Source organism: Ahaetulla prasina, chromosome 3 (genome assembly GCF_028640845.1).
Source record: "Ahaetulla prasina isolate Xishuangbanna chromosome 3, ASM2864084v1, whole genome shotgun sequence".
NCBI classification, from domain to species: Eukaryota; Metazoa; Chordata; class Lepidosauria; order Squamata; family Colubridae; genus Ahaetulla; species Ahaetulla prasina.
The window spans coordinates 164,412,831-164,426,238 of NC_080541.1; the positions used below are offsets into that span (position 1 = coordinate 164,412,831).

The 13,408-nt window shown below is 37.4% G+C and overlaps 1 long non-coding RNA gene across 1 annotated transcript in view; it reads left to right on the plus strand.

Moving 5' to 3' along the window:
- The window catches only part of LOC131196031 (uncharacterized), a 41,614-nt gene extending 32,389 nt beyond the window's left edge, over positions 1-9,225 (plus strand). Inside the window, exons 2-3 of the long non-coding RNA XR_009154607.1 lie at positions 731-1,004; positions 8,217-9,225. This is a non-coding gene — a long non-coding RNA (uncharacterized LOC131196031). The remainder of the gene's footprint in view (positions 1-730; positions 1,005-8,216) is intronic.
- The last annotated feature ends 4,183 nt before the right edge of the window (positions 9,226-13,408 follow it).

The following is a 13,408-nucleotide window of genomic DNA, read 5'->3' on the forward strand; positions in this document are numbered from 1 at the left end:
TCTTCCTCAACTCACATCTCATTTGACCTAGAACTATCCCAGGGAGATGGGTGGTTAAGAAATAAATAAATATAGCTATTCATAAGGAAAAGGGATGATGATATTTTTGATATCTTTCCTGCACCTCTGGAGGCAATGGCTACACTTCAGAAAACGGGCGTTGATCTCTTTTTTTTGAGCATTTTGATAAAAAGTGGTCTCTCTTTAAACCAGAGAGGTAGGAGAGAGGCTGGTGGGGGTCAGCTGTATATATCAGCCACCCTTGTCCTTCTCCAGGTTCAGCCCCAATGGCGATATGTGACTCGGACTGGGAGGGTCGCACAGAGGTCACAGCAATTTTATGGTGGTGGCGGTGATGATAAAATTTATGACCGAGACCCTCCCATTGCAACCAGGGCAGTTTAAGTCGATCACTAGCGACTCCCAACAAATAGTAAGAATTAGGCTAAAGATAGCCAAAGCAAGAATAAGGAAGAAGCATCCCAAAGGGCATCTCCTTCTAACTGGTATGGGTGTGAAAAATATTTCATCTTTCCTCCTGCTCCTAAATATATCTCCCCAAGCCACATTTATTTCCCCAAAGTATGCCTCCCCGCACCCCGGCCCCAACACACAGTTTCTTTCCACCCCTCCCGCAGACAACAAGCATTTGCTAATAGGGGCAGATTAGGGGGCCGTTTTGCCTTCTCAATCCCTCTCCCCTCACACACACACCCTCTGTTTTTTTAAGGGACAGCGATGCAGAGGGAACAACACACAACACGGATGGAAAGTCAAGAAGCCACACAAGACAAGACACCGACGGAACACCAATTGCCAACACACAGAAAACGCAGCTTCGGGGGTACAGAACCAAATCCTCGCCGATCTCCAGCGCTTGTTCTGTGGCGGGCAGAAAGAAGCCGAGAGGAAAAAGCAACAACAACAACAACAGCAATCCACTCCGAGGCTTTTTCAGCAGCTCCGGTTGCGGCACAGCTGTGCAGTAGCGACGCGGCTGAGTGGTGGGTTGGTGGTATTTTTTTTTTTTTTTGCCGCAGTCCAGCGTGTGTGTGTGTGTCTGTGTGCGCGCGCGCGCACGCGTGTGTGGCAGAGCCTGGATGTGCGTGAATGTATTTATTAAAAAAAAAAATCGTCTGGACGTGGCAACGCGGAGAAGAACCAACCAAGGTGGATAAATGACCTCCCAAATTTTTACGCAGCGATCCTGAGCGGCGTCCCGCGAGCCGCTGCCCCAAAGCTGAACATCTAAGTCGGTGGAAATATGTGGGGTGGGGAGGGTTGGGGTGGGGGAAGCAGCACCTCCTTCCTAACCCCGTTATATTATTCCTCTCGGCCCCGGAGGCAAATCCACGCAGCTTCCAAAACCCAAGAGAAGAGCGCTGGTCCCAACGGTGGGAAAGCGCTTTTGGAGCGCAGACTGAAACGGGGGTGCGCGGGGCTCCAGACAGAGAATCGGGCACGTAGGAGGCTCGAAACTGACGCGGACGCCGCTTGTGTCGGAATCCGGGTAGTTGCACCCCTCCGGCGCTCTCTCGCACATACACACGCACACGCAGGCGGGGGAAGCTGAGGAGGGGAAGGCTGGTCGGCTGCGGACCGAGCCGGGTTGGGAAAGGTAAGCCCAGCAGCCTCGGAGAGCTGGCGGGGGAATCCCGGGGAAGATAAATTTTCCACGTTTCGCCCACTTTTTTTCCCCCAAAAAGGGGGAGCACTAGACCTTGCCCAGGGTTGTTTTTCCCACGACCCCAATAGTTGGCGGCTGGAGTGGGATCCAAAGGCATAGGGATGGGAGAATTGCAGCGACCACCGAGGCGTGGAGGGGAGAGCAATGGAGAGCCCACGGGGGTCTTTCCACGAAGGAGAAAAACAGTCTGGGGACGAGGCAAAGACCACGCGCGGTTTTTTCCCCCTCATAGAAGCCCCCAACCGCCGGGTGTGTGAGATCTCCATAGGTGCAGAATAATGTTTTCCAGGCTTCATCGTCGTCCTTGCTGTGAAATGGGTTCCAGCTAGTTCAAATTAAGCGTTTTCACGCATTGGTTGAATTCAGTCAAAAGAAAACACGTGAAAGGGAAAGACTCGCTCCTGGGAATGCCTGTGGTTGAAAGCAGACAAGCCTTCAAATGGGGCATCACTTCTAGGGAATCACATGGACACGTTTAGGCTATATTCTTGGAAATAATGAAGATTTTTTTTTTCATTACCTTCTTCTGGCCTGTGTGTTATTTCCCGGTGGGGTCTATATTTAGAGTTTCCCCCGGTAGTTTCCCATCCGAGTAATAAGTAGATTCCCATCTAACCTAGTTTAGCTTGTTCAACACCATCTAAGGCTTTACACAGGGTTTCAGCTGGGGTTGGGTGAAACTTGACATTGTCACAATTATCCAGGTCACTAACAAACTGTCCCATGACAACAACAGATAGGCATTTTAAGGATGGCCACAGTCTGTTTAACATGCTTTCTCTGGATTATCAGTAAAATGTGGATTTGAAGTTGCTTCCACTATACTTTTAAACATATGCCTGGCTTTCATGATTTTCTCATTCTGTGACAGGGCCCAAATGACCAAAGAGATGGCCTTCTTTAGTGGTGGCTCCCTAGTTCATGGGAACTAAACTGTTTATCAGGCTACTACTCTCCTGATTCTCTAAGCATTTAAAATATCTCAATATATGCAGAGTTGGGTTGTTGGTTTTTTTTGGCAGATGGGGAATTGGGATTTTGGTCCCTGTCATCTGAAGTTTGACTCTTTTATCAGATATGTTTTTAATGTCTGCCTTTATATTTTATTTATTTATATATTAAACTTAGAAACCAGCCACCTCATTCAGGATCAGCTCTTATCATTGTAAACTAGCCCCATGTGTTTTATCAGTTTGAGATTATGCATTTATTTTTATTGTCACATTACTATACCACATTCTATTATTTAAATGATAATCTGTGGTGTGGTGTGTTATTGCTTAATGCATTATTTATTTCATTAAACTGAAACTATGCATCCATATCTGGAAGCCATTTTCAATTTCCATTAATGACATTAAAATATTGCACCCTGAGATCTCTGAATCTTAGGTTTGCTGTTGTTTACATCAATTATATTGGTTCAACCTAGCAGAGAGCAGCAAAACATTAAAATGGGCTTGTAAAAAGAAATGGACAGGATGCTTTGAACTCTGCATTTGGAAAATTGCTTGTCCAGAAAGAATTGTTATTGACCCTGAAGAACTAGCCAAGTGATTAATTAATTAAAAAAAACTGTAATAGGGTTTCATGGCATTTTTGGTTTGAAGTAGATGTAAGAGCAGAGCAAGCCTGGTGTGGTGGATAAAGTATCAGGCGAGAGGCTTGGAAGGCTGTGAGTTCTAGACCCTTCTTAAATACAATGCTAGTTGGGAGACCTTGAGCCAGTCACTTTGTCTCAGCCCTAGGATGGAAGCAGTGGCAAACGGCTTCTGAAAACGTGGAGGGACTGGCCCAGGCCATCACTAGGAGTAAAAATATTTGCTCTAAGGAAAGGAGGGGGAGGAGGAGAGGTTGTGGTACAAGGACACTGAGAGGACCTAATGCTGGTATTTATTCAGAGGAAGTCTCCTATTCCCACCACAGTGTTATTCAATATATTGTGTCCCCATGAACACCTGGTCAGGTAAGTTGATTAGCATTGAACCTAGACCAGTGAAAGCAAAGTTTAAATTACATTTTAGCCACAATAGCACCTTAGATCAGGGGTCTCCAACCTTGGTCCCTTTAAGACTTGTGGACTTCAACTCCTAGAGTCCCTCAGCCTGCAATGCTGGCTGAGGAACTCTGGGAGTTAAAGTCCACAAGTCTTAAAGGGACCAAGGTTGGAGACCCTTGCCTTAGATGATCTTGGCCACATCACTACATCTTTACCCAGCTTAGTTCAGAGCAAGGATCCAATTGAACACACTCTGTAATCTTCCCTACCTGCTTGAAAGCAAGGATGAGATACTGATAAATAGACATCTCTTCAAACACTGATATATAGTGCAATAGAGGGATGGGAATATATTCTACCTTTTCCACTTCAGAATATTATCTCATATAAAGCCCATCTTGTTATACTTTATGTTCTTTATACTCTGTTGTAAATTATTGCCTTGGATTTAGCACATATGAAATAAAAAGTATTGCTATGTCTACTAATTCACACTCCCATTTCTGACAGATAATGCCTTTAAAAAAAAACTGTTATCATTCTATGAATGATTGGCAAGGCAGGGCTTGTGATAGCACACAGCAGCTAAATCATGCACAATCAAATGCAATTAGAATTTCCCTGCAAAACATCCCCACCAAGAGGATAATTTGAGATGGGAGGCTCCAAGCCAAAGTAGGTGTTTCCTCCATTTTTGAAGCTGCTATCTTGGCCAGTGTCAAAGATGTTCTTTCCTCATTATTGAACTTCCTATGGCTGAAAGGGTGAGTAAACCAGAAGGGTCTTTGGATGGTTATTTATTGTATAACATAGCTGCAATCTTATGTATATGAATATATATTTTTGTAGGAGTAAGCCAAAACTCAGTTCAATAGCTCAGTAGGGTTCTGAGTAACATACATAAGAACTCTAATCTGAGAGAGGATACTAGTAAAAACCCTAAGCCATCAATTAGTTTTAAAATTCTGTCTTCTATACCACTAGAATATGTGACTCTCAACTTGGCAATGTTAACTTGTGTGGACTCCAACTCCCAGAATTCCTCAGTGATACATCTTTGAGGGGCTGAGATCAAGAAACACTGCTCTATATCATATTATACATTTTCTTTCTAGTCCTGGAAAGTATATGAGTATCTGCTCATTTTCAGGAAACAGTCCTAAGGATATTATTTCTCTACATATATATTTTGTACGTAACAACTGCTATTCTGCATTAAGTGGAAGCAGGTGTTTACTTTTACTTTTAACTGCTTACCTCTTACACTTTAGTAATTACACATTTGTGTTGAGAAGTTTTGAAATCTGCTAACCTGGATCCTTTAGAAATATTAAAAAATAATTGCTATTTGTAGCCTGGCTACATGCCATTTTTGCCTCTCATTTTTGAAAACATGTGGGAACAGCTGATAACATACCCATCATTTCAAGCAAGATGTCACTTTGGTTTGTGATGGATATGCTACCAGTTGTTGTTTTTTTCCATTTCCAAAAATCATAGAGACAGTATTATTGTGATAAACTACATGGATTGAACTGATCCACAATCAGTTTCAGTCATACATGAAGGTTGCATTGGACTGGAATCTTCTCTTAAATAAGTTCCAATGGAATAAATCAGAAGTTTACAAGAATGATTGATACATCTCAAAACATTGAAGATGATATAATGTGCATAGGAAAAAAAATCTGTGTAAAAAATCTGTGTAGACAATTAGGATCCATAAATTGATATTGTTTCTATATATTATATAGTGCCTTCTGGTGGTTGGTGGACACGTTTGTGTAGTTTTCTTGATACAATTTTCAGAAATGGTTCGCCATGACCATTTTCCTGAGGTTGAGAGAGAGAGAGACGTTAGCTCAATGTCACCTTAAAGCATCCATTTTGTGTAAATTCATGACACCTCCCTACAATCTAGCAAAAATTTTAGTCCTGCCCAACTCAAGCATCCGGCCGCATCAAAAGTACATTCCTAGTGGCTTTGGAGGTTCAAAAATAATTTAAAAAATAGCGTCAGATTACACAAGACTTGACTTTAACAGTTGTAAGGCATGTATTTATTGGCTGCTTCAAATTAGGATTGTGAACAGAACCGAAGAAGGCTAAGCTGATCCAAGTAAGCTATTACTGCCTTTATTCTTCCTAAAAATTTCAAGGAAGGGCATGTGCATAAATGAGCCCCTACTCTTTTGTTCACAATTCCATTTCTACCTCCAATGTAATGGTTCCCAACTTCCATGTATTGTCCATTTTCTCTTGTAGTTCTTCTTGTTTTGTAAAAGAGCAATCTACCTTAAAGTTCTCAAGGCCAATTTGTTTTCCCTTTGTTTCAAAAACTTAGAAAGTCTCAAGTCAATGAATTCTATTAATGGAAAGGCTTTGAAATCTAGTTTCCTATTCCTATTGAATGACCCATTCAGAGACATAGAGAGGGTCTCAAGTGCAACATAAACATGGATGTAGATAGACATTGATGTCCTGAATGGCAAATATCAGTTACATTAATATAATGCTACTCATTATATTGAAATTGTACTATGATGCAGTTGTTTTAGCTTTAATTTCTGATTGGATTAATTTAACAGAGGAAAGGATTTTGAATATAGAAGGTTATGGTTTGTTATATGGATGGCATGCATATGTAATATATGACAAGAAAATTGATAAGACATTTAAGAATAATATGGTCAGAAGTGCGTTGTTGAGGATTTGGAAAAAATATCAATATAAGTTAGATGGAAAGATACCAATATGGACCATCCCCAGACATATGATAGAGAATATAAATATATTACAAAAAATGGAAGTTATCACTTACAAAGAGCTTTTGACTATGGAAAAAGGGGAATTACAGTTAAAATCTAGGGAGAAATTGAGGGATGAAGGAAGAAATTATACATGGTTCCAGTATGGACAATTGCAATCTAGATGGAAAATAGATCAGAAAATTGGTATAAGGCAAAGTGATGATAATCTGGTAAAACAAATAAAAGATCAAGGTCAACAGCATATAAAGAGATTATATAATGTATTGGTTGAAATTGATTCAGAAATGGAGTTGGTTAAAGATTGTATGGTAAAATGGGCACAAAATTTTCAACAACCTATAATGTTAGAAACATGGGGAAAAATTTGGGTGAGGAATGTTAAATTTATGCAAGCACAAAATTTAAGAGAAAATTTTTATAAAATGTTTTATAGATGGCATTTAGATCCTAAAAAACTGTCATGTATGTATCCAAATGTGAAAGCAAAATGTTGGAGATGTGATTGTGAGGATGCTACCTATTATCATATATGGTGGACTTGCAAAAAAGTTAAAGCTTTTTGGATTAAAATATGGTGGATTATGCAGAACATTTTGAAAAAGAAGATCAAGTTTGTTCCACAGTTCGTTTTATTAGGAATAATTCCAGATTGCACTGTTATAGAGACAAAACTGATTTTGAATTTAATAACTGCTGCAAGACTATTGATTGCACAATATTGGAAGAAAGAAGACTTACCTACAATTGGAGAATGGATTAGTAAAGTATCAAATTTAGCAGAAATGGCAAAAATTTCTGCCTACTTGAAAGACTGTACACAAGAAAAATATATTTTGGAATGGAGGAAGTGGATTGATTATATTCAAAATAAGTATCAGATTAAAAAATATCAATTAGTTTTTGAGTGAAGTTAGGTATTGCTATGTATTAGAGTTTAAGAAAGAAGGGAATTGATAGTGTGATGGTGTGATGGTGTGAAATAGAATATGTTTTATGTTATATTTTAGATTATGTTTGTTAGTTACAATACCCTGTATTCTGTTCTGGGAAGTCTCGGGGGAGGAGGAAATGGGGGAAGGGAAGCTTATAAATTGATTGGTTGCCATTGTTCAGGACTAATAGGAGAATTAAACAAGTTGGAATGGTGTAAAGTCGGGACTGCTCGGTAACCACTCCCGAAGGGAAAGGGTAAGGAAAGAGGAGTAAAGAAGGAAGAAAGTAGGTAGGCAGGTAGGTAGGTAGGAAAGAAGGGAGGGAGAAGAAAGGATAGGAGGAGAAGAAGGAGGAGAATATAGAGGGTTAGAAAAGATGGTAGTGAGAAGTGGGAAAGAGGCGGGGAAGTAGGAAAGCGAGGAGAAGGATGGTGGGGAAAGTCGAAGAAGGATGAGAAGGGTAGAAAGGATTAAGGGAGGGAGTGGCGGTCAAGCAGCCCTGATTGAGTATAATTTGAGTATAGGATCGATTGTTGGATAAGTGATTGTATTGTACACTGGTCAAATTGTGGGAATTATTATGGAAAAATAAAAAAATTTGCCCTGGGGGGAAAATATATATATATAATGCTACTCAGAGGACCATGATCGACAGAACAATGTGTTAATATCAACCAGGGAGTTTGTGTACGGCAGGATTTGAAGCAAGGCATCTCCACTTTTTATTTGGCCATTAAGTTACGCCCCCAAAGTATAAGTATATATTATGACATGTGTTTATGGAGGTTCAAGCCAATCAACAAAAGATTTTATTTTTTACTTTTAAGGACCATTTTGGAACTCAAAAGTGTGACATCAAGTCAGAACTCTACCTTGAGCAAATACATAAGCTGAACATCTGGGCCTACATCAAAAAAAAATCTGCTTTTATAAACTATCATAAGATTCAAATGTCCAAAGCAGATGGAAATTATTTTTTAAAAAAACAGAAGAAAAGGACCCTTCTCTAATTTACAGACAGCCAGGAACCTCCAGCTGATTTTTCCACATTACCTATGCATTGAGCATTGTAATGAAGCCTAAAGGTAGAACATATGCAAAATTGTATTTCAGTCTCTTTGCTGGCTTCACTTATTCTTGTCAAGTTCAGTGCACGAGTCAAGATTCAAGTACAGTAGATGCAATTAAAAATGCCAGAGGTACCAAGGCAAGAGAAACAGAGTAGACTAGATCCATATTCATCTTGATCCAGGATTTAATTCTATCAGTTTATTGTCTTCACTGAAATGAACCATTTTTAGGTAATAGTAGTTTCAAAATTATTTTTAAATAGTAAATCTGAATGGTCTCACTAGATGAAATAGGAATAATTTCTATATAAGCAAGCACAATATTGCCGTTTCAAACAAACTCCTCCAAATCTAAAATGTAAAGACAACCTTTTAATTTCTTTCTAATATAAAGAGGTATTTTTCTCTGAGCACAAAATATAACCAAGATGTCTTTTGCACTGTAATCAGTCTCTTTCAAGCACATCTGTACATAAGGAATACTCAGTTGGGTAGATACAACATTCAGTTCCAATTTTATCTTCTTTATATTGTGGTAGGTTTGTACCAATTTTTTCTAAATAATCAATGCAAATTATATGTACGTTTTAATGGTTCATTTTTATTTTATAATGTAATTGATCTTTCACATGGTTTTTGTGATATGTGAGATGCAAATGTATATATACAATAAACAAATATGCTGGAATAGTTTTTTTTTTACTGTTTCTAGGATTAATTTTTGTCTGTTTAAATGCCCAATGGCAACTTTCATTTAAACAAAATCCCCACTAGCACTCCTTAAATTTAAAAACCCTATTCTGAACACAAAAAATAAAGCTTGCTCATGATACAAATTTTCATATAATTCCATATGCAACTTTAATCATGACTATTTTTTTTACAATGACATCATTTATTAAAGCATTGTGAAAATTCATTTTTGTAAAAAGTAATCTATTTTAAAGCTCTCAAGGACAATTCATTGAACCTTTGTTTCAAAAGAGAAAATCTCAAATGTTCCTTGGCTCCTACAACTTTATAAGTTCTTAATGGCTAAAAAATAAAAATAAAACTAGCCACAATTAATAGCAATAGCATTTAAACTTATATACTGCTTCACAGTGCTTTTCAGCCCTCTCTAAGAGGTTTAAAGAGTCAGTTATCTTGCCCCCAACAATTTAATCCTAATTAGCCAATGGGTTTTAGCCAATTGAGTTTCTTATATATTTTTCTATTGAAGCTGAGTTATTTCCTGATAATGAAGCTATCTATAAAAATTGGCATATGGTTACATATCATAGGATATTTCTATTTACCCATTACTGTGAATTTATATGTATCACAGCATATATTACTCTAGGTATGGATGTGTGTGTGTATGTATCTATCACAACTTTCAGTGTCTTTCATATTGCTAAAAGATCATTGTAGAATCTCAAAATATATTTGGTTGGTTTCTTCAGAGTTTTTGATGTCCAGAACCAAACCACATAAGTTGATTTGATTGTCTCTTTATCTATATGACCGTTTTACAAATTTTACATGTTAATGTTCAGACCATACTTTTTGTTTCTATATAATGCTTTCCCTCCTATTTTATATGAAATGAAATATGGAACAGAAAGTGTAGTTAGTGTAACTAGATCATTGCAAATATGTTATAAGAGAGCCAACATAGGTGGTCTGAAATAAATTCAATCTTAATTTATTGATTTTTTTAAAAAAAATCTATGGGTTAAAATAAATATCAAGACAAGTATCCACAATGAATTAAACATTATTAAACCAAAATAATTAATACACTATCAATTAGCTTAGAGGAACTAGAGGAAAATAATTGTTAGCTATTCACTTAATTCATAGGAGAGATGATTATTAGAATAATTATTCCCATTAATTACTGAATGTGTGTTTTAAACCTCAGTTTATTACTATATATGGTTATCTCAAAAATATTTACAAGTTAACAAAGCACTTATATTTATTTTATGTTCAACTTGAAAAGTCAAAATCCTTTATATATATATTTTAAAATCACAGTTGTTTCAGAAAGTGTGAGAGTGTTAAATATTGCTTTATAAACATTAACATAACATGAAAGAGATAAATTGATATTGACACTGTTATCTTCTAAAGAATATCATTGAGGAAAAAATCCAGCTAAAATTTAAAACTGTTTACTACATTGTACAAAAATAAATTTTAAATCCAATTTGTAACTGATGAAATCATGTTGATTGATTTATATATATATAAAATTAGGTGGGATTGTACAATTAATTTGGAAGTAAATGTCATTCTCTGGGCTCAGAGAAATACCCAGAACATATATAGGTGTTTAAAGTAGGAAAAGCAGTTTAATTTCCAGGTTGTCTGTCTACCACATTTTCAGAATTCAGTTCCTAATCCTCATCTATCTTCTTTCTTTCTTTCTTTCTTTCTTTCTTTCTTTCTTTCTTTCTTTCTTTCTTTCTTTCTTTCTTTCTTTCTTTCTTTCTTTTCTCCTTCCTTCCTTCCCTCCCACCCATGTTTCTAAACTGCCGATCTCCCTCCAAGAGGGGCTTTTCATATGATTCACTGGTTCACGCAGAGTTACAGTACTTGACTTATAAATTACCAGCCATGTCTGATTACTACTACAAAAGTTTCACCTTTATGAAATACTAAGAATAGTAAAACACTAACTTATTTATTTTCAGAATTCAACCATTAAAAGAGAGAGGAAGCAAAAACGAAATGAAGCTAGCCATAGTGAAAATTATACCTCTCCTCCTGGTGGAGTTCTGGTAATCTGTGTAATTCTATATAGGTTTTGGTGAAAGCACTATGAGCTGTGGTAGATTCATGGTCAATATCTTATATTGCTACCTCAGAAATACATCTAACCAGAAAAAAGGGAAATTTATACAGCCTGGAATGTTTACACATCACTGAAAACGATCAATTTTATTTCTTTTCTTTACTGTTTGATATAGAATGATTTCTGAAGCAGAAGCTTTTGATGATCTGATTTTGGGCAACCTCTGATCTCTCCTCTCTTTCCCCCTTTCTAGCTCTAAGCAGGAAATCTGTCTAGGATAGTGAATGGTTTTGTAAAAGCAAGCTAGCTTGCATATTAATGTTGCTTTTAGCAGTCGGCGTCCTTCTCCACTTTACAAATAAATGTGTTTTGAAAGGAAAACATTCTTCTTCATCAAGAGAAAGCTTCAAGCCCCATGGACTGGGAGGTATCTATATCTTTAAACAACAGGAATAACAAAAATCAATAGTGGAAGCTAAGGGAAACAGTTAAATATTTCTGGACTTTAGCGTGCAGGATAATCAAAGGCATGCTTTGAGTAGCTATGCAGGCCTGAAGGAGGAAGGCACAATTAGTGCGCCACCTAGAGGTGAACCATGTTAGCATACTTTCAAAGGTGGCTGTATTGTAGATTTCCTACCAAAACATGCGAAAATAACTCTAAACAAATATATTAAAATCACAGCTTGATCAGCAAAAGCAGAGACATATATTCAAAGATAATCAGGGATAATGGAGCAACAAAATGGAAAAGGCAAACTGATTCCAAACATAAATGTAAAGCTATACGAAAAGTGCGCATATGGACAAACTTTTAAAATAAATAAATGGGTGCACACAAATCTTTCTTATCTTCTTTCCATTTTACTCAACTTTACTATTTAAAATTTACTCATATCCCTCTATCTGCGCGTGCGCACACACACACACACACACACACACACATGATTTTGCGGAGTGAAAAATATTGGGCTGCCTTCTGCTTAATTCATACAAAGGGGAGGGGAAGGGCTGCTGAAGGGGACCCGAAGTCCATGTATTATTAACTGAATTAGCTGAAGGGATGTATATTTTGGCTATCGCAGATGAACAAATCATGCCCTGCTCTTTTTTTGCATTGTAACGGAAAATATATGAAAGCCAAGAGGTTGAAAAAACGGTCTCATGAGTATCGTTTTTGCAGCTGAGACTTGCCCATTTGATACAGTGGTTTTAAGAATGGTTGGTCCCACAAGAACATTTTGGATTTGCTTATACTCGGGGAAAAATTAATCCTGCACAGGATAAGAACTGCGGCCAATTCACACAACTCCTTCTCTGTGGTTTTCTCCATATGATCCAGATCTGAAAGGATGCTGCCAAAGAGGAGCAGACAGAAGAATCAGACCCGGTTGATGCATCATGCTAAACTATGTTTGCTTATCAATGGCTTGTAGAAAAGCCTGACATGCAGGGTTCAAAAATCATACTTAGCATGCTCATCAATCTTCCATATCAAATTTGAGAGATGCATATTCCATCCCTTAGTCCCCGACTCTTTAAATATTTTTTGTTAATGATTTGAATGAAGAGGTTGGAAGAATGCTTAACAAATTTTCAGGTAATAAAAAGTTGGGGATAACCAACACCTCAGGGAAAAAAAATATCAAAGCAATTTTAATAGTTTGCAGAAGTAGGTAAAAAGTGACAGAATGAAATTTAACAGAGACAAAGAGAAACAAAAAGCAAATTCATTATTTTGTGAATCGGATCTTTACAAGAATTGAGTTATCGGGATAGATAGCAGAAGCTATTATGCCTTACCTAGAAGTATCAATTATGCCCAGGCATAGTTTTTGTCATCTTGAAGAAAAGCCAAATTGTTAACAATCTTAGACTCTGAATTATAAATGCCCAAGAATCAAATTCACTATAAAAACACAAATAACAAAGTCACAAAGTTCTTGGGCATGCTCGTCACTATAATGAGGGATAGAAACTTGCATACCCAAGTTTAGAGAAAACCCACCTATAACAACCAAAACCTTCACTTCCATAGCAAGAGGTATGTTTTTGCTCTGTGGATTAGGGTTTTTAGGTACCGTAGCTAAAAACACACTGCAGCTCACTAAGTCTCGGAAAAGCTAAATTCAAATATTTCCATAGCATATTCAAGAAAATCAATACC